Source organism: Eptatretus burgeri, chromosome 6 (genome assembly GCF_056783735.1).
Source record: "Eptatretus burgeri isolate ZD-2024b chromosome 6, Ebu_testis_v1, whole genome shotgun sequence".
Classification (NCBI taxonomy): Eukaryota; Metazoa; Chordata; class Myxini; order Myxiniformes; family Myxinidae; genus Eptatretus; species Eptatretus burgeri.
In genome coordinates this window covers 55,508,042-55,530,907 of record NC_140966.1, presented here as the reverse complement: position 1 = coordinate 55,530,907, position 22,866 = coordinate 55,508,042, and the positions used below count along the sequence as shown (strand labels likewise).

At 44.5% G+C, this 22,866-nt stretch overlaps 2 protein-coding genes across 3 annotated transcripts in view; one reads left to right on the top strand and one right to left on the bottom strand.

Moving 5' to 3' along the window:
- The window catches only part of LOC147024826 (uncharacterized), a 91,617-nt gene that overhangs the window by 39,062 nt on the left and 29,689 nt on the right, over positions 1 to 22,866 (bottom strand). The gene's annotated exons all lie outside the window — the stretch shown is intronic.
- The window catches only part of LOC147024827 (ALX homeobox protein 1-like), a 33,844-nt gene that overhangs the window by 871 nt on the left and 10,107 nt on the right, over positions 1 to 22,866 (top strand). The window lies entirely within an intron of this gene.

The following is a 22,866-nucleotide window of genomic DNA, read 5'->3' as shown; positions in this document are numbered from 1 at the left end:
GGACATGTATTGTAAAGCAATTGTTATTTTTGGTTTCCCACAGCACTTACTGAGGATAGGAAGGAGACCTGATTACAAATCCTATCGTGAATGCTTGTGGATGGACGCATTCACGTGAATGCATGAATGCTATTGGTATATAAATGGCTGACCTACTAGTACATTTGGACTGGCCCTGGTTTGTAACCATATTGTTTTTGTCTCGGAGAAGTCTTAAGATGTACATGGAAAATTAATTACAAAAAGTTCTACTTTGACAAAAAACAGAAACATTTCAACACAGTCTCCTTTTGAGAAACTTGTCATGTACTGCAACATGTATGTATGTATGTACACACATATATATATATATATATATATATATATATATATATATATATATATATATATATACATATATACACACACATGTATATATATGTCAACTTTAAGCACCAGCTAATCTGGCTTTGATTCCTGACATGACTGTCGGATTGTTGCTGCACAAGTCGTGTTGCCTCATCCTGCCTGCGAGTACAAGTCAGTGTCCTGTGTCCTGTCGCATTCGTTGGTGAATGGTAAAGATCCTGCAGTGTCTTTTGCGAAAATATATTGTGCAGTAGAAAAGGCCATGACCAGCCGACAATTATTGGTCGACACAACTTCACCAATTTGAAACTGCAAGGAAAGAACAAGCATAGCGTTTTATTTGTGGTCCACAAACTTCCTCAATGCAAGCCTCGTGGACCAAAGACTTCAATGCTTGTGGACCATGAATGAAACGTCACCTGAGACCAAGCCTGCCCTTTCTCACTTGATTAAAGTTGGCGGAGTCACGTTTCATGCAAATTCTTGGTTGGTTATGCCTTTTCTACTGTGCAACAAATAATCACATTAATCACATTAATCAAATCATATATATATATATATATATATATATATATATATATATATATATATATATATATATATATATATATATTTTCATATACGATACATGGTGGCCCAAAAAAGTCGCAACCCACTGGGTTTGTAAAAACTAGCACTCCATAGGATTCTGAATGATTACTCAAATAATATTTTTATTAAAACAATGTTGTTACTACAATAATTTTGTTACTAAAGTTTTGTTTCTTTTGCCACAGGTCACTATGTATTTCAACATTTATTATGATTTTTATTGTATCAATTAAAATCCCAATGGGGCGCAACTTTTGGCTGCCCTAGATAACACACACACACACACACACACACACACACACACACACACACACACACACACACACACACACACACACACACACACACACACACACACACACACACACACACACACACACACACACACACACACACACACAGTCCTGCAGCATGTTGCCTTTGAACTATGTAATCTGGGTTTGATTCCACACATGACAAGAATCTCTCAGAGTGGTGCTATGCCAGCAGTGTTGCCTTATCCTGTGTGTGAGTATTAGCTGGGGTCCCATCACCTATAGTATTACCTAATACCTATAGAACCAAAATATCCCATGGAGTCTTTCACAAAAAAAAGTAGCTGAGCCATCACCGGCACCCCAAGCAAATTATAAATTCCGACTACCTTCAGGCAAACATCAGGTCTGCACAGCCCGTTTGTATGAAAGACTTTCCCCGCCCGGCCAAAAACTTTCCCCAGTCGAACCCGCAAGGTGGGAACAATTCGTGCTTTTAATGTAGTCGTAGTAGTAGTAGTAGTAGTAGTAGTAGTAGTAGTAGTAGTAGTAGTAGTAGTAGTAGTAGTAGTAGTAGTAGTAGTAGTAGTAGTAGTAGTAGTAGTAGTAGTAGTAGTAGTAGTAGTAGATGATCAACTATATATACAAGACATAATACAAATACTACCATAGCTTCAGTGACTCCATTGTGATGATGTTATGATTGTACAAACTGCAGTGTTAGAGCATACAATTCATATTAGAGTCACTGTTTGTTCTTCTTTACAACACTCCACATTATCATCCTTTGTTCTTCTTTGCAATGCTCTTCTTACAATGTCATGCTTTGTCCTTCTTTGTTATTCTTTACAATGTAACCTCTCGGAATGTGTAATGCGACGCAGGCAAAAACAATTTGACATCAATCATAAGGTTTGCTTTCTGACAAACTCTCGTAATCATAAACGTCAAGAAAACAAATTCCTTTTGTCGAAGTTACTCACGCACGTGACTCATCATTTGTGAGAGGAAAACATATACATCTGTGTTGTGGTAATGCCAATGCTGCTTTGAGACTCATGTTTACATTTCCTCCTTATACACCAGAAACAGCAATGTATGTATGAAATATAAAAATGACAAACTTAATTCTAAATATATCTATTTCTTTCACCGTAGGTTATGCCAAGTATATATATATATATAAAATATATATATATATATATATATATATATATATATATATATATATATATATATATATATATATATATATATATATATATATATATACATATATACATATATACATATATATATATATATATATATATATATATATATATATATATATATATATATATATATATATATAAAATATATACTGTACTTTGTGTAATTACATAACGTACCTGCGAGTCCACATGCACAGGTGACAAGGGTACGATTTGTATACGATGACATAATTACACTGGCACGAACCATATAACGAAGGCTCTCTCCCTCGCGAGGAAGTGTGAGACGTTTTATAGCAGGAGGTATATGGAAATAGCTAAAGCGAACAGTTGTTGCAGCTTTCTCCATCTTCTCATGCAGAGGAAGTGCAATTTAATATTCCTCATTATCCCCTGCTGAATGCATTTGCTGATCGACGGGGTAATTAATTTTTTTGTGGTTATTTCATCAAGACAGAAATATGAAGGTGGAATGTAGTATTACGAATGATGAAATACGCAGGCGATATTTTCCTATCAAGCAAGTTGATTTGGATGATGCGCGTCCCAACACGTGGTGTTCAACGTGTTCTTTGAATGAGATGCAACTGCTGGAGACACGCCGTTAGTTTTGCCATTTCTCAATATATCAGTACAAGTTGAGGTCGTACAGGATGGTGTGACGACGACGAACACTCATTGTAGTCCCATGCTGACTGTGGACCCTTTGTATGTTAATTTCCACTGGCGGGCACCACCGCCCTGCTGGCGGGAATACACTTCTCGATTTGTCAGAGCTCGGGCCGGAGTGCGTGCTGGACGGACTGTGTGCACAAGACTAAGGCTAAAATGCATGCCCATCTGCTGGCTTTGGGTGGCCACTAAATGCTAGTGCGGCGATGGAGGGGGGACCAGCGGTAGAACCGGGTTTGGAACCTCTACGTCGGCCTAAGAATTGTTAAATGTCAATTTTGGAGTTTCGGTGACATCAACGTTTGCTCTATTTTAGTAAGATTCTGCATACGGAATATAAATGCTTAAATGCAACTGGTTTGATTCTCGCCAAATATTTTCCCTTCGAGTGAAGGGTGATGCGAAAAGGCCGAGGTGTAAGCCAAGCTCCACCCTTCTCCTCCCTGCTGAGAAGGGTACGTGTCGCTCGATCGCCCACAGCACTCTACTATTCCCTATTTTGACATCAATTTCATGAAGAATTGTCATTATTGTGATGTTGACCTACCATGTGTTACAGTAATGTGGAGGAAATTTGGGGGCAATTGGCCCAGGGGTATGGAATTGCATCACAGTCTAGAATGGTACTCGGCAAAGCGCATGGACGTACGAGCCAATTTTTTTAAGTGGGCCGCTACAGATTTGCCCGAATGATGGCGACGTTGCCAGAATGTACACTTCAAGCCACTGTGCGCCTTTTTGGCATGTGTTTCTTGGTAGTCGGAGTCCATTTCGTTTTTTGCAATAATCACATTTCACGCGTTAGCGATTGGGTCACTTTCGCAATTTCATGGGGTACATTTTTTTTTTTAATTGTAACCTCAACACACAAGGTGATGAACGATCTGAAACAAAGGAAAATGAATGTACATATTATATAAGAGGTGCATTAAGACATTTACATCACCAGGCAACAAAACACAGTGTAAACTAGAACGGCCACTCCACTTGATTCGAGTGCAAACCTTCAGCAGAGATTCAGGTCACCACCACCCCCCTCCCCACCACCACCATCCACCCTTTCACCCAGTCATAGCACAACCCAATACAACCCTTTTGAAATGTTGTCATGAGCTTCACTTCGAAAAGGCCTTTGTGCAAATGTGCTGCACACACGTTTTACGCAAGGCCAGCCAAAATAAGCCAGCCATTGCACGGGGGTGATTCCCTGTATCGTCGTTTTAAACACTTTTGAGCAAACTAAAGAATCAAACTGAGAACAATTTCAAAATGGTTAACTCATCACAGCTCTTTGGCGACAAGAACAGCCGACAAACAAATATCTGAAACCTCTTCAATGAACCGCCGCCAAGAAATCCCGAGACATGGCACAGCTTCCCCTAAAGGCTGATGAGAACATACCTGCTCACGATGTCCCTGAGTCACGGACGGTTTCCGTAGAAGTAATACGACCTTCTGTAGACATAATCGGACAACACGAACAGCTGGTCAGCAAGTCAATGAGAATCCTTCTGTTCAGATCTTTTGAGGTCCGAGGGCCCCATACAGCTTATTTGCCCTACCATCACATGGTTGGGCTGGCCACTGTCTTGCCGTCAGCCATTTGTGTTTCTGCATATGCATGATTGTAGGACACGCATTCAAGGACAGAAATACGTCATTTTGAAAGTGCTTGTGGGCAGGTGAAGCCTCGGGAGTCAGACAGAGCTGCCAGATGTATCATAAATTTGATATTTATCATATTTTTACTTTTATTTTACTCCGTAAAGGGTCGAATACAAGACAATTCACAGGCACTGAACTGAAAATAAATAGAATGCTCATTGCAATTCACAACACACAGACTGCGGTGTAGCCACCGGACTCCAACTTGGTCAATAACTCGATGTTGGGCAAAGGTGATTGCAGTCATGCGGTTTGCGAGTAATTTAAAACGAGAAACTATCGGGGAGGTTTTTTTTTTCACCTTTTGTGTGATCGTTTTTCGATAATAAACTTATCATTGTAACTATAACACTTTCCTTCATCCTTCCCTTTTCACAACAAAGTTCAAGAACAAATATCGTTCATTTGGGAGAACTCGGGCCATTGTAATAAAACTTACGAAGATCAAGTCTGCCCGATTATTTCACAATGATGTGTTTTTGGTTAAAATTGAAAACATGAAGTTATGAGTCATTTTTTTTTTATTACGTACCAAAATGATGCAAATCAAAGTGATGAAATGTAACCAACTTTATTATGGATGCTAAAATCGTTGGCAGAGTGAGCAACCGAGAGAATGTTCATGTCTGCTGCAAGCATGCCGATTCATCAATGTGTGTCGCCCGTCGGATGGATGTTAAACTGGACGTCCCATCGTACACTCGCCTCTGAAGTGTCTAGAGTGGGTTCGAATCTCGACCTAGCTATAAACTGTCGACCACAGTGTTACATAGACAGGGCGATTAATCAATGTGTCATCCATCAGATGGACGTTAAATTGAGCGTCCCATCGTATACTCGCCTCTAAACTTTCTAGCCATCACCGGCACCAACCAGTTCGTGAAAGACTTTGGTCAAACTTACCTCGGCCGACCCAACGAGAAGGGATGACATTAATGGTGGCCGTCAACATGAACACATACTTACATTGAGAGAATGCGCCACAGCACGTCGCTGCGTCCACTTTCCATCGGTACCCTAGGGGCCTCCGTCTGGCCATCCTCCAGGCAGATGCCGAGCCCATCCCCATCTCTTAGGGATGGGACATTCCAGGAACCCACCAGAAGGGAGCACCTCAAGTTAACCCAAGGAGGCCACCGTCTGGTGGACGACACCTCAGCACCACCCCGCCACACACCTGTGTGTTTTGCGGAATGAAGTGTTTTATGGTGACCGGAGTAAAAATCCTGTCACCAACCTCCAAGGAAAGGTAACCAACTGCAGGAGGACGTCGGCAGATGCAGTTGGTACCAGTTATGGATGGCCATTAGCTCACAAGGAGCTCTTCCACCCTTTGACAGGTTTTGTATTTCATCCTGCTGGGTATCCATGTCCATACACCTTCCACACATGAGGGTGTATGGACATTGGCATGGACATGGAGATAGACATCATGAGCATTAAACTGAAAATATATAGAATGCTCATAACCAGTCAAAAGTGTAGCCACCGTGAGCTCGAGGCCACATGACCGGTGCCATCTTGGTTAGCACCACTTGTCCGACTCGTACGCAGATCCGGTTCGTTTTGAACGCGTCCCAAATTGAAAAAGCCACAAAAAATGTTAAAATGCCAGCTTGTGCAGCCATAAACTGCTCCAATCGTTACAGGAAGGTTGTGGAAAGATGTTTCACAGGTATTCTTATCTGTTGATGGACAGGAATGGGGTAGTTTTGCTCTGAAATATCACTTCAGTATCACAGCTTCTCATTTGACGCTCATCACATGAACCCTGTTCGAAAGTCGATTTGTTTGTAGGTCGCAAATTGGTCAATAACAGTTTAGGTAGGTAGGATTAATGGAGAGAATTAATGAGCGCATTCATGTTGATGGCCACCATTAATCCCACCTTATCGTCCGGTCGACCGAGGGAAGCTTGACCTAAGTCTTTCACAAACCGGCTGGTGCCGGTGATAACTACAGACAGTTTAGAGACGAGTGTGCAACTGGACATCCAGTTTAACGTCCATCCGAAGGATGATACACATTGATGAATCACCATGCCTGCAGCAGACATGCACATTCTCTCGGCTGCTCACTCTGCCATCGATTTTTGACAGACTCACTGCACATAATAAAAGCTGGTTATATATGATCACTTTGATTTGCATCATTTTGGTATGTAATAACAAAAGACAGGTAAATTCATGTTCTCAATTTTAACCAAAAATACATCATTGTTTGCGAACCAGCATCGAGTGCCAACCAAGATGGCCCCCTGGTAGACACACAGTTTCAGCATCTGCTGTGTTGAAATTAAATCCTTGTTCGAGTAAACATCTCTCCGTCGGTATGAGTATTCTTTCGGAAAGGTTACGTAACGACCTCTTTGGTTGGGTGTCTCTGGACGGCTTGAGTTTATTCAGTTTATGGTTCAAACAAGGGTGTTCCTTGTACTTGTGGTGCCGCTCCGATCGTAGGATAGCACACGTCAGTTGGATGAACTTTTCGGAAAACACGTGTGTTGAACATCTGGACACAGTTCATGCACAGACATAGTCATCCTCCAAAGCCAATGCAATAAAAGAAATCACATTAGTTAGAAAAGTGCAGCTCAAATATGGGAACAGCAAAGGGATACTCCCCACCTTGAAAGAACCAAAACTGACAACGGAAGGAGCCACACATATTTGGGCACTGTATACTACCATACTACTCGGGCCTTTCTGAAAGGATTGGCACGATAGTACGCAGCATATGGATTGGTGTAGCCTACAGGCCTCTACGCACCATCTGTAATGCCATGTCAAAACTAAAAGACACAATATCAACTGGTAATAAATCGGGAGTAGTTTACCATTCGTCATACAGAGACTGTGACAAATTATACATTTGTAAATCTGGAAAGAATTTAAAGCAAAGGCTGGATGAACATGATTGAGCAACTAGACTTGGAAAGGTGACACAGTCAGCCATAGCACGTCAATAACTGCAATCTAGCGACAAATTGTACTTTGATGGGACCCGTGTTCTAGACACAATATCCAACAAACGACACAGGTTGATACTTGAAGCATGGAACGTGAAGAGCCAAGAGGGTGGTCCAACTGGGGAGACTGTGGACATACGCACACAATACACACCTCTGATGCAAACGGTGAAAATTGGATGGTGCAAACATCTGGATAAGGTGAGCAACAAACAACAACACTCAATCCCAAACACCACATCTGCGTGTATACAACACCCAACAAGAACCCCAACAATCATACAACCCACACCTCATCACTTCCAACGCAGACAAGAAAACCAGCCATGTTCATGCTCCGGAAACACAAAAACAACAAGAAGCGCAGACACTTGCTCTCCCACACATGTACAACACCATATTATATGTAAGTAAAAAAAAAAAAAAAAAAGAGCAGACTAGCCCATCGATGATGTGATTTGATGTTCATTTTGTTTATGGTTTCAAAATCAAATTAAAAAGCACTCCTCCATTTGATCTCAAGCACCAGCATGTGACCGTAAATGAGCAGTCGTATCGGAATAAAATCCGGACACGTGCCGAGGCTCGGGGTCTATTGGCCTGGGGAAGCCTGCTGTGAAGCAGCTGAAACGCCACCTGAGAACGGGTCTGCTCTTGCTTATGGCTCAAATCAGTGGAGTAGATCGAGTTTACTTTTGGTTGGAAGGGTTGGGGGGAGGGGGGAGAGAAAAACAGGGGAGAAAGAGAGAGGGGGAGGAGAGTGAGGAGGTGGCAAGGAAAAGAGAGGAGGGAGAGGGAGTGAAGTAGGGTGTGGGAGCGAGGAGAGAGGGAGAGGGAGGAGGGGTGGGAAAGGAAGGCAGCATGGGGGTGAGAGGAAGAGAAGGAAGACGTGCAATGGAGCATTAATTATGATTCATACTGTCATAAAAATGATTTTCCATAGAACAGTGAAGATGGAAACAAAATAATGTCTGAAATCCATTTTCTACCAGTTATAGTATAATACCGCCCAGAGATAAACACCGCCCGGACAGGTCCAGAGACAAAACCTGGTGGATGCGTTCGGAGCCAAGCTGTCCAGAGACAAACACCGCCCAGACATGTCCAGAGACAAACTCCCATCTGGACATAAACATCGCCTGGACACGGTCGGAGACAAACTCCCATCTGAACATAAACACCGCCCGGACATGTCAGGAAACAAACACCTTCTGGAGACAAACATGGACACGTCCAGAGACAATCACCACCCGGACACATCTGGAGACAAACAGACATGGCCCGGACACAAACACTGTACAGAGATAAACAATGCCCGGATACAAACTCAGTCAGGAGACAAACACCGCCTGGACATAAGCACCATCCAGACATAATCAGTTCAGTATGCAATGCCCTGATCTCCAGGCAAGTGTTCACCTCAAACAGAAACTCCTTATAAAGCTCATCTTCCTCATCCATCTCCTTCTTGCCTCCAATCTAACAATCATCATCCAATGGCTCACTCCACACAACACATTCCTCAACTTCAAACTCCTTCTCAAGTGGTACAATTTCTGGAGTATCCTTCTCAACCACTAGATCAAAAGAAGACTGACAAAGTTCTTCATAAAGTTCAGCTTGGTTCCCATTGCGAAACAGTCCAGTATTTGGCAGTTCACCTTCATCATGCAATTCATCCAGCTGTTTCTCCTCAATATCCCTTGTTCATGAATTTGTAGGACTGACATCTGGATAGAATTCCCAGGGTAAATCAGCAACTGCAAGTTCATCCAATGAAAAATGCTGAGCATCATCTTCATTACTAGAATCCTTCACATTCACACCAAGTGGGGGCATTTTCTCTTCAAAGCTTGCACTTGCCTCACTTTGGTTTGATTCAAGATGAGCCTCTTGCTCAACTAACAAGAAGTTACAGTTGTTGCAACTTTCCTCCTCAACACATTTTTCTTGGGATTGTTCCAATGCTGGCTCAACAAAACAAACTTCAGGATTTGCCTCCCTGTAAGTGCAACGTTCAGAAAGCAATGCTTCAGGAAGATCAGTTTCCTCACCCAGCACCTACGCAACTTCAATGCCATCTTTCTTCACAGTATCCAAAGTGTCCTTCACTACTGTACAATCATCAAAAAACATTTCTGTAGATTCACTCTCAACGACAGCTGCACTATCTGCATTCCAACAGCGAGAAGCACTCGACTCGTCAAAACCTTCTGCCTTGGCATTGGCCTTCATAACTACAATCCAAATCTGAACTCTGGGATTGGTCCTGCAAATTCCTTTCAAAAACATCATTTTCCCACTTGTCCATTTGACAAACACCCTGCTCTTCCTTTTGAGGTCCGTCTGTGACTGTTAAACCGCCTTGCTTTTTTACAAATTGGGCAATTCTTTCTCCAGAGTTTACATCAGCAAGCTCACCTTCAGCTGCCTCAAGCTCAGCAACCTGTTTGGTATTTGGCATGTCAACATTACTGTCACTCTCCTCCACTTAATGTTCTACAAATGGTTCAAACATTGGCTCTGCCAAAATTTGCTCGCCCCTTTTCAGTAACATCTCCAATACCAGAGTGCAACAAGTCCAGTTTAACTTCACTACTGGCTTTGTACATGTCAATCAACCCAAGCATGGTCTCAACAGAACCATCAATGTCACCCTTGAGAATAACAGAAACTTTTGGTTCCACCACCTTTCCCTTGATGGTATTGTCCCAAATATTCAGCTGCTCCTGTAACATCTCATCCATCCTTTCCCCAATTAATTGTGGCCCCACAAGTCTTTACCAACTAACATCCACTCTTGTTCTGTAAGACAAGTTTCCAACTTTTGCACCAAACCGTTGCCCTGACGCTGACAAAATCCAAATTCCTCGACCTGCTATATCATTCTGGCATTCACCCAGGTGGGATAGCCCTCCAGGTCCTCATTTACTTTGTCAATTCTTTTATTTGTTGACCCAATTTCTTCTTCCAACTTTTCTCCCATTTCATTCCTTTGTTCATCAATTTCATCCTCCATTCCACCAATCTGTCCTCCTAATACCATTTCTTTTTCCATTTCTCTACTTTATTCATCAATTTCATTTTCCATTCTCTTCATGTTATTCCTTTTCCCTACTCCATCAATTCATGACCCCAGTTCCTGTGTTATTCCCTCCTAAAACTCGTTCATTTGCTCACTCATTCCCTTCATGTTACTCTCCATTCCGTTAATTTGTTCCATCAATTTACTGGTTTCTTCACTTTGTTTATTGATTTGTTCGTTCAATTCACTTGTTTGTTCCTTCATTTGTCTCATTAATTGCTTTAACATGACCAGGAGAGTCATTTTACTGGAGGAGAGTCATGCTCCCTGCGTCTCATTCTCCACCACTGTGGAGGAGGGGGAACTGACGCTTGGGACGGTGGAAGCTTCTATCCTATCATCCTCGAACAACTCGACCCCCGGCTCTCTTCCTTCATGGTCACTATCGAGCACGATCATCGCCATCTCGTGCACGTCCGCCATTTCCCGCGCACATTCAATCTCCTCAGGAAAAAACAAAAAAAAACAAATTTCCAAGCGTTCTTTTCTCCCAACACAAATTAATGATATCATTTGTTCCTCATTCACTGCAACCCCCTCTCCATCAATGGTAGAGTGGCAATCATTTAAAAATTTAAACTCCCAATTCATTTGTTGTTTTTTTTAAGCTTAGCTCGCTCCGACACCAAATATCGTGTTCCCGATGGAATCAAAAATCCCACCCCAATGCCAATTATCGTGGTGGGGAGAGGGGGCTCTAAAAATCCCACTCCTGACACCAGTTGTCGTGTACACACCAGTTAAGACTGGCCTGGATGGATAGCTGAACAGTTCTACCTTGGCGACGAACAGCCGAGTTCCCTGAAGATTATGATCCATGCGGGACATGAGGCGGCGAAGCACGTACCAGACGTGTTCACCAGGACAGATGACAAGGATTTATACTCAATCCCACAACGATTAGACAGACACAAGCAATCTTAATAAATAGGGGTTTAATGAACATAAATCAAGTATTCATAATGGGAATAAATCAAGGCGCAAATAATGAAAATAAATCAAAGCACGAGGTAATGAAACGTGAGGAAATTTACAGCCTAAATTTACAGGATGCAGTGAGTGAGGCCATGCTCACAGAAATGGATGCTGTGAGCCCACCCTGGGAGGACTCCATTCCACATTCTGAAACCAACACATGTACATACCAATCAACGACACACACACACACACACACACACACACACACACACACACACACACACACACACACACACACACACACACACACACACACACACACACACACACACACACACACACACACACACACACGCTTGGCAGATATCGGCAATTTTTCGGGTTGGAGTCAGTGTGGTTACCGACTACAGCACTTACTGTTGTTCAACCCAGAAACCTTGAGTAGCTTTCACCAAAAAACGACGTGACATTTATATAAATGATTCAGGGAGATGTTCACAAACATTAATCTTTCAAAACAGCTGCGTGTGATGGGTGGAAAAAAAATTGGCTCGCTAATTTAGAAAACACGTGAATCCTGCAAGCGGCTCAGAAATCGGGCGTTATCAAATATATTTTGCTTTGAAACTCACAAAGGGAAACAGTTAACCTTTGCAAGGCAAATCCGATAACCAAATGCTTTAGAAACAGGTGTGAGGACAAAGGAAAATCTGAAAGAACCTCCATAAGATACGGGATGAAACTTTGCCACCATTGACACCCACAACAGGCATGGCATGTCCACACACCCACGGAGAGTCCGTACAGATCCACATTTACTCAGATGTACCACTTCCGTGTGTGCTGTATATGTACCTCCACCTGGTAGTAACTGTCGACTATACATTCCCCCGATCAGGACACGAACTGCACTGTACAGCTCGGTAAGTGACTGAAGCACTTAAGCACCCCAACAGAATGTCTGGCTTGGCAAGCAATTACCAATTGCCCTTGTTACAACTCTGCACCCAGAAACGCCCGTGCAATGTCCGAATTGGACAAATCAACACTTTTTGGGGGAGTCAGAACTGCTGATACTTTCAAATCTGGAGCTTACATCCAGGCCAAAAAACATGGCGGATTCAGCCCCCAGCGAGGTTACACAGGAAACGCCTGAAGACCCCTGACAGCGAGGTGGCCGAGGATCGCCACATGAAGGATATAATTAAATAAGGCTGTTAGATATTTGTTTTAATTAACCAAAACACCCAATTTTCACTCTTGCACTTCCTTGGAGTTTTCTGAGTATGCATTCAAAGTTTCAGGCTGCTCGGTTTTATAGTTTTGGAGTTATGGAAGACCACACACGCACGCACACACTGCCTTTTATTAGCAAAGATGAGCAGGGTATGCCGACACATTTCATGCGAACCGTGCTTCCTCTTTGTTTGGGGTTGCTCACCAGCACATTTTTTCATTTGTTTGTATTTTCATTTATATATGCACACACACACACACACACACACACACACACACACACACATATATATATATATATATATATATATATATATATATATATATATATATATATATATATATATATATATATATATATATATATAGTATTCCTGTGTCGTAAGAGGCGACCAGGGTTGCGTCAGGAAGGGCATCCGGCGTAAAACATGTGCCAAATCACTATGCGGATCATACGGATGATCCGCTGTGGCGACACTTAACGGGAGCAGCCGAAAGAAGGAGAATATATATATACATATATATATATATATATATATATATATATATATATATATATATATATATATATATATATATATATGTATATATATATTAGTCAGGTCCAGGTCAGTAAACACCGACACTGGACAGGTGAGACGAAGTAGCGGTTTACTCCTTCAGTAGACGTTCTGAATTAATGGCGGACAAAACGTGCACGGGTCATGAGGAGAGACACGGGAACCCTTCAATCTTTTAAAACCAATGGGTATAATTTCCTGAAACCGAAACACCCAGGTGATGGTGGAATCACGAGGAAGAGTGAAGGGATACAATTAATAAATAATTATATACAGTGACATTATAAAATGAATCTGAAGAAACTAAGGCGCTTCACTCCAGACTCGGTCACTGGTGGGAGGGGGACAAAAACCGGAGGACTCGGCTCTGGAGGCAGCAGGGACAAGCAGGCGGTGAGGAGGGATGAGAACAAAGCTAAAGTGAGCAGACAATGGGGAGACAATGGGGAGATTTTTGTCAGGTCAGGTTAGATCTGTGACCTGCTACAGGTACCATGTAAACCTGTACTAACCTGTTCCATGGTCGGGTTGTCGGCGACTAAACTGTCTCCCCCACCAGGTTTTCTGGTGAGGAGGGTGTTTGGATATGGACACACAGCAAGATTAAAAACAAAACCTGTCAAAGGGCGGAGGAGCTCCTTGTGAGCCAACGGCCATCCATATCTAGTGCCCAACTGTGTCTGCGGACATCCTCCTGCAGTTGGGTTACTTTTTATTAGGAGGTTGGTGGCAGGATGTGCACTCCGGCCACCGTAAAACCCTTCATTCCGCAAAACACAAAAACGCAAAAAAAAATCTGAAAACCCACTCCGTGGGAGTACCTCATGTGAAGCTTCCCTTCACAGGGCAGCTCACCGGATGATGGGATTGGGGAAAAGCCTTCGGGACCCCCAATCTTTGATGAAAGGAGGGAAACCATGGTGTAACATCCCTGGGTCAGATTGTGGGAGAGTGTGTCGGAGTGGTGCTGAGGTGTCGTCCACCAGACGGCAGTCTCCTTGGGTTAACCTGAGGCGGTCCCTTTGGGTGGGTGCCTGGAATGTCCTATCCCTAAGAGAGGATGATCACCTGTCTCTGTTATCATCTGAGCTCAAGCGTTTGGACATCGGGATTGCAGCTCTCTCTCTGAGGTTCGGAGATCAGATAGTGGTGAGGTCATGGCGGGTGGTTACACCTACTATTGGTGTGGTCGCTCTGATGGTTACCATACCCAAGGAGTTGCTGTAGCTGTGTCCAATAAGCTGACCCCAATGATAATTGAGGTAACACTGGTCAACAAACGTATTATGAGACTATGGATTCGTCACTCCTTCGGTGGCATTTCCCTGGTCTCTGTTTATGCTCCGACTGAGGCGAGTGACCTCACCGTGAAGGACACATTCTATGCCACGCTCGAGTCTCTGGTTGATCAGTGCCCCAGACGAGATACACTTCTTGTCTTGGGGGATTTCAATGCATCGACTGGAACTGATAGGGATGGTTATGAGACATGTGTTGGTCCCCATGGGTCAGGAACTATGAACCAGAATAGCACATTTTGCAAGAAATGTGCAAGAAGTCATGGACTTAGGGTGGCTGGTTCATGGTTTCAGCACCCACAAGCTCATCGCTGGACTTGGTATTCCAACGCTGGCGGTGTGGCAAAGGAGATTGACCATGTCCTCATTGACGGTCGTTGGAGGATGATCCAGAACTGCAGGGTCTACCGGAGTGCTCAGTTCCTCAATACTGACCACCGGCTTGTTGTAGCAACTCTAAAGCTGCACCTTAAATCCTGGAGAATGGTACCATCCCAGCCTAGGCTGGATGTTGGCAAGCTCAAGGATGAGAGAGTAGCTGAGGAGTTTGCGAACAGGCTGAGTGGACATTTGGGGTGTCTGGGTGCTTTGGGGGGTCCTGAAGAATTGTGGAGTGCCTTCAAGACCACCGTCCTTGATGTTGCGGTGGATGTCTTGGAACTCACCGCAGGGCAAAGAAGAATTTTGTCTCTCAAGGGACACTGGATACCATTGACCAGAGTCGCAGGGCCAGGCTGAATGGCAGAGCTGAGCTGTTCAGGGAGCTGAAGCGTAAAACTGTACGTGCACTGAGGGTGGACAAGGAGGCCTATGTGCGAGGAATCTGTGAGGGGGTAGAGCATCACCTGTGGACAGGTGATTCTCGTCCCTCTTACGGGGGAATTTGCGCATTGCGTTCATCCAAGATCATCCCTCGGAGCAGTGCAGTTAGAGCAGAGAGTGGTAGGCTCTTGACAGAGGAGTCTGAAGTGAAGGCCCGCTGGGCCGGTTACTTTGAGCGGTTGTACCCGGCTGATCCCCCAGCTGTCGAGTTGGACGTCAAGGGTGTTGCAAACCCTGTTGCTGACCCTCCAATCAACTGTGGTCCACCTTCGCTTATGGAAACACAGGCTGCAGTGAACTGGTTGAAACGGCGTAAAGCTCAAGGGATCTGTGGCATCCATGCTGAACTTCAAGGCTGGTGGAAATGCTGCAGTCGTGTCGTTGTATGCAGTTTTGTGCTCTGCCTGGAACACAGGCATCATCCCAACTGATTGGAAGAGGGGCCTTGTTGTCCCTCTCTGGAAAGGGAAGGGTGATCGCCAAGACTGCAACAACTACCGAGGGGTGACGCTGCTCTCAGTGCCGGGCAAGGTCTTTGCTCAGATAATTCTTGATAGGGTTCGCCACCATCTGCTTGAGTACCAGCGTCCAGAGCAGTCAGGCTTTACACCAAAGAGGTCAACGATTGACTGTATCCTTGCTCTTCGTGTCCTCACCGAACGCAGAAGAGAGTTTCGGCAGGGGCTGCTTGCAGCCTATGTTGATCTCTGTAAAGCGTTCGATTCAGTGAATCGGGATGCCCTCTGGAGGATTCTTGGTCTTCGTGGGGTGCCACCAAAACTGATCGATCTGATGTCTGAACTCCATTCTGGCACTGAGAGTGCTGTGAAGTGTGGTCGTACCATCCCTGACTTATTTCCAGTTGTTACTGGAGTTCGTCAGGGGTGTGTACTGGCCCCCACACTTTTCAGCACTTGTATGGACTGGATTTTAGTGAGGATGTCGGAAAGTTCAAGCTGCGGTGCATTGTTTGGGAATGTCAAGATCCCGGACCTTGATTTCGCAGATGATGCAGTTGTCTTTGCGGAGACTTTAGATATCCTTTTGGGGGCCCTCGAGGTGCTGAATGAGGAGTCGGAGCCGTTGGGATTACGGGTTTCTTGGGTCAAAACTAAGATCCAGGCTTTCGGTGACATCTTGGATGCTGCTGTCCTGTCTGTGTCTGTTTGTGGTGAGGATGTTGAGGTCGTGGAGAGATTCACTTCCCTTGGCAGTGATATTCATGTCTCTGCTGGCTGTGAGTCAGAGGTCAATAGACGTCTGGGTCGGGCCTGGGGAGTCATGGATTCACTGGATCATGTGGTGTGGCGCTGCCGGTACCTGTGCGGGAGGACGAAAGTCCGAGTCTTCAGGTCCTTGGTGCTTCCAGTCTTGCTCTATGAATGCGAGACTTGGACTCTGACCAAGGATTTGAGACGGAGACTTAATTCCTTTGGTACCAGGTCTCTTCGGAGAATCCTTGGCTATCGCTGGTCAGGTTGTGTCCAACAAGCAGTTGTTGAGAAAGACTCGGATGAGATTTGTTACCTGCATGGTCCGTGAGCGTCAGTTGCGGCTGTATGGACATGTTGCTCGTTTTCCTGACGCTGATCCTGCTCACCAGATTCTCTCAGCGAGGGAGTCTCGTGAGTGGAGGAGGCCAATGGGCCGACCACGTGCCTCGTGGTTGCAGCAGGTTGATCGGTATCTCAAGGAGATGGGGATGGGCCTGGCATCTGCCTGGGGGATGGCCAAACGGAGGCCCCTGGAGTACCGGCGGAAAGTGGACGCAGCGACGTGCTGTTCTGGCACATGCTCCCATACCTGACCCTGACCTGAATGGGCAGACAAAAACCAGGATGATGAGACAAAATGGGCACAGGGTGAAGAAAACAGGCAGAGGCTGGCAGAAGCAGGCAGGGAAGATGACCTCCTCAAGACTCCTTTTCCTCCGACATTTTCCTCCCTCTGTCGTATTCGCCTCAGACCTGCTCACTCTCTTGATCATTCTCTTTAGACCAACTTTTTCGTCCCCGACTTCCAACTGACCGATCAAGCTCCTCCTTCTTCTCCCAGGTCAATGCTCCACCCCCTTGTGGAGGCATCTATCACTCCACCAATGAAGACGTTCATAGCTCCGCCCCTCAGGAGGTGACAAATGCCACTCCCCTCGCTCTCGTGCAGAGTCTCCTGGCACCCCCCAGTAGAGGTTGACATGGAGGTTATACGCACAGTTTCTTTTACAATAATTCCTGCCTAACTATTACCATGCAGCATCTCCACATGGTGCACATTCAAACAAGATAATTATTAAGCTTACATTTCCCTACTTATACTTCGAGATGGATGCGACTCTTTACATTCCTATCTGCACTATGGTGATATCTCACCCCCCCCACCCCACAAATGTAACACAGCCCCCCCTCCCCAGAACCAGCTCCTGCAAGGTTCACTGCAGGGGCAACAGCTCGAGCCTCAACACTTACACCTAATTAACCTCAAAAAAAAAAAATCACGATGGGCTGTGGGAAGCCAGCCATAGCTAACTTACCTAACCTCGTTACCATACTGCCCGTTCCATGCGGATCGACCTGTGTCCATAGACCAACACAGCATGGCAGGTCGCAACATGCTGGTTTTCTCAGAGCCTCAGGGAGAGTCTGTCAGGCCGTCTGCCTAGGCGGTCACCTCATCAGGCCCTTACTGGCCCACAGTGGTGCTGCTACCAAAGCATTGCCTGCAATACCTCCCCCTGGTGGTCCTCATGGTATACCATGGCAGGTGCCCATACAGAACCACCACAGACCCCCAGAGATCTCAACCCCCTCCAAGGTCCGGTGACCCCACTGGCCCGAGGCACTCGCTCGAATGGTGCCCCGATATACAGGGGATGCCACACTCCACCAGACTCCCCGTAGGGCCCGAGTGATTCCACAGCACCTGCAGTCAGACTCCATGTCCAAATTCACAAAGTGCAGCTCCTCAGCTGCCTCATCCAAACTAATCTCCAAGGGGGACAATTCCACACGAGGCCACCCCCCTTATCCCCACCCGGTGTGAATTCTGCAGCCTGCAGATCAACTCCCACCAACACTGCTCCAAAACAATTCCCTATTTAAATTTACATTTGAAATTATTGGCCTCGTGTTTCCAAATGCAGCTGTGTATAATGACCCCCCTTATTTTGCTTTTCTGCACCCTCCCGCAGCCGCTGGTGGCCTTGAGCCTCTTGCTCTTCCACCTTTATCCATCGCCATGAATGGCCACCTGGTCATGGCTCACAGCTCCTATCTCTGCATTCCATCCATCCATTGGGACCATACTCTGTACAGAGCGTTGGTGCTGCCTAAGCAGTCTCCTTGGCTATAGGACACAATCCTGGAGGGGTCGCCACTCCGACACAGGATACCAGCAAGCTGGTACTCATTTTGCCGACCTCGGAAAGATGACAGGCAGTGTCAACCTTACCTGTTATAAATTCAACAGGTGAGTGGGATTTGAACTCAGGATCAACTCAGGATCCAGCACAGCTGAACCCAACTGAGGTTTAGGTGAAACAATCGCCCCAGCTCGCGATCATGCGAAGGAGGAGGTGGTGGATGAGGACGAGGTCCAGGGCTGATGGCGACTTTGACGGTGAAGAAATCCTCTCCTCCTTCTCCAGACCTTTTTTTGCTTCGCTCCAAAAATCTCCCTTTTATCTCTCTCGGGCGCGCCACGTTTCCGGCGTGACTCTTCCGCCGTCGGTGGGGGGCTGCAGCATTCCATCCCCCCCCCCCCCGTGAGCTGATTTTATGCCCATATTAGGCGAGGAATTCGGTTCTGACCACACCCGCATTCCAGCGAGGGCGCGGAGGATGCCAGAAGCAGAGAGTTTTCGCTGGTCAGTCGTTGTATCGTTGTAACGGTCGTTCAAGAATAGGTTTTCCTAATACAAATCGCAGTGCATTTTGCATTTAATTCCCATTAGACAAAGGAAAGGAACCCTGACTAGAAACACAGACTTATCGATATAACTGAGCTAAAGGACCTGTATGTTGAGTGTGATAGCTTTCCAGATTCGTATATATATATATATATATATATATATATATATATATATATATATATATATATATATATATATATATATATATATATATATATATATATATATATATATATATATATATATATATATATATATGAGCCTGGTGTTGGCGCAGTGGTTAGGGCAGCGGCTTGGGATCCAAAAGGTCCTGAGTTCAAGCCCCGTTGGGCCACTGAATTAATACACCAGGGGGTTGACTCAGCCTGTCATCCTTCCGAGGTCGGCGAAGTGAGTACCAGTGTACTGGGCCGGTGTATACCCCGCTTAAAATAGGTGTACCATATCCGTGTCGTAAGAGGCGACCAGAGTTGCGTCAGGAAGGGCATCCGCGTAAAACATGTGCCAAATCACTATGCGGATCATACGGATGATCCGCTGTGGCGACCCCTAACGGGAGCAGCCGAAAGAAGAAGAAGAAGAAGAAGAAGAAGAAGAAGAAGAAGAAGAAGAAGAAGAAGAAGAAATATATATATATATATATATATATATATATATATATATATATATATATATATATATATATATATATATATACACACATTATCATGGAGTGCGGTAGTACTCCATATAGAGGGATGATACAGGAAAAAATGGCCACCTATTCAAATGTGTACACAATGATACGCTCATAATCTCCTTTTGAGTGAAATCATGAGCATTTGAAAGCTATATAACGTTTATTCTCGAGCTTTTTCTGAACTACCAAGACTTAAAAAGACAACAGAATACATCGTTAAAGTACCACATCGGGAGATTGCTAAAACGCCAATTTGTACTTCTTCTCCTTGTGGTTATTCCCCTCTGAAAACAATGTAAAACTGTAGCACAACCAACCTCAATAACTACTGAAGCTATGATGGTGATCTCAACGCGAGAAAGTTACTTTGTCTCTGGGCTAGTGCACACAACCCAAAATTAAAAAATATATAAAACATTAATAAATTTATTAGGAAATGAAATTGAATGTAAATATGGATTCAAACAAAGCATACCAGGATCGTGAAATGGGGGGGAGGGGGGGAGTAGGTGTTGGACAGTGGACAGAACCATTCCAAAAGCAAAACATATCCAAACCATCCCCCAAATCAACTGAAACAAGTATTAAGACTACTTAATAGCAACAGTAAGCCTGTTGTTATCTGAGTGGTTAAGGTGGCTGGCTAAGAACCTTCGGGTTTTGAGTTTGAGCACCTGTTGACTGGTGAATTAACTGTCAAAAGCATCATTCCTCACAAGTGAGGGAACTTCATTTTATATTAAATAAGATTTTAAAATGTTTAATGATGGTATTATTATTATTATTTTATTATTGTTTGGCTTGCGGCGATGAAGTTTCAACTCCATAGTATTTGCCTGATCAGAGTTGCCGATTCGGTTTATCTTTACACTGATGTGTTTAATTTATCATTTAACGTATGTTGTTATAATCACCAGAAAAGTGATTCACAGTGATATCGAGCCATTTGTGTGCTTGTTTGAGTGTTTTGTTGTTTTGCTTCAAGGCTTTATCAGTCAAATCAAGTCCCATCACTGCCTTTGCTGCACGATTTGTGACCAACAAGTGTCGTCTACCACATAACTGCATTCTCTATTGCCAATTACTTTTTGGGTGAATTACACTGAACAACAAATTTCAAAAAATTTTTTTTACTGGAGATGTGTAAAGCGATTAAGACTAATTTGGGTACGCTGATTTCAAAAATCATAACCGTTTTGCTGTATCACGTCAGGATTTTCAGGAACAGAAATATTCCCATTGCCTAGAAGTCAGGATTTCATTGAAATTTACATATGTCTTTAACATGTCTATTTCGTACAATTGTTGTTAACTTGTGTTATATTTCTTTCTTTCAGATAAAGATGAGTAGGCGTTCCTGTACCAATCATCCTGACAACTTCTGTTATGTCTGTGGTCGGTATACCAAAAAAGATCAACAGCGAAGTATATCTACAGCAGTGAAAATGAAGGCCGCCTACTTTCACTACTTCGGGTGTAAGGTGGGGGACCAAGAACAGAGCTGGGCACCACACATCTGCTGCACAAGCTGTCACACAACCTTGACTCAGTGGTTGGTGGGCAAGCGCGCGAGCATGCCATTTGCGGTGCCCATGATATGGCATGAGCCGCAGAATCATCATGATGATTGTTATTTCTGCTGCACAAGCATCGCCGGCTTCAACAAGAAGAATAAAGGTCACATCAAGTACGCTGACTGTGTCTCTGCTCGTAAACCTGTGCCTCATGATGACGAGAACCCCGTTCCAACACCTCCAGCTGATCAGAACATAGCTGTAAGCAGTGGTGAAGAGGATGGTGATGATGAACCTTTTGAACCCGACACTCAAGAATCACACCTTCTGAACCAGGGAGACTTAAATGATCTTGTAAGAGATCTCTCGCTGTCAAAGGCGAAGGCAGAGCTGCTTGGATCAAGGCTGCAGCAGTGGAATCTACTTGAACCTAACACCAAGATATCCTTGTTCAGAGCACGTCACAGAGACATGGCTGAGTTCTTTGAGATGGAAGACACGATGACATTCTGCAGTGACATCAACGGTCTGTTGAAAGAACTTGGGTGTGATCACGATCCTGCAGACTGGCGCCTCTTCATCGACTCGGGGAAGAACAGCTTGAAGGCTGTTTTGCTCCACAATGGCAACGAGAAACCATCAGTCCCACTGGCTCATGCGTTCGGCATGACAGAGACCTATGAGACTATGCGGCAGCTGCTTGATTCCATCAAGTACAATGACTTCAACTGGCACATCTGCGGAGACTTGAAAGTGGTGGCGCTGTTGTTAGGGCTGCAGTCAGGCTACACGAAATACATGTGCTTCCTTTGTCTCTGGGATAGCAGAGACGACAAGAATCACTGGACGAAGAAAGATTGGGAAGAGCGAAAAGAGCATGTACCTGGTCGACACAACGTGAAGCATGTCGCCCTTGTCGACCCAGCCAAGGTTTTCCTTCCACCACTCCACATAAAGCTCGGCTTGATGAAAAGTTTTGTACGGGCAATGGATCTGAATGGGCGTGGGTTTTTAAATATACCTCAAGGAAAAGTTTGGCAACACCTTGTCGGAGGCCAAGATCAAGGCTGGTGTCTTTGTTGGACCGCAAATCCGACAGATTATGAAGGACGAAACTTTTCCGACATCTCTAAAC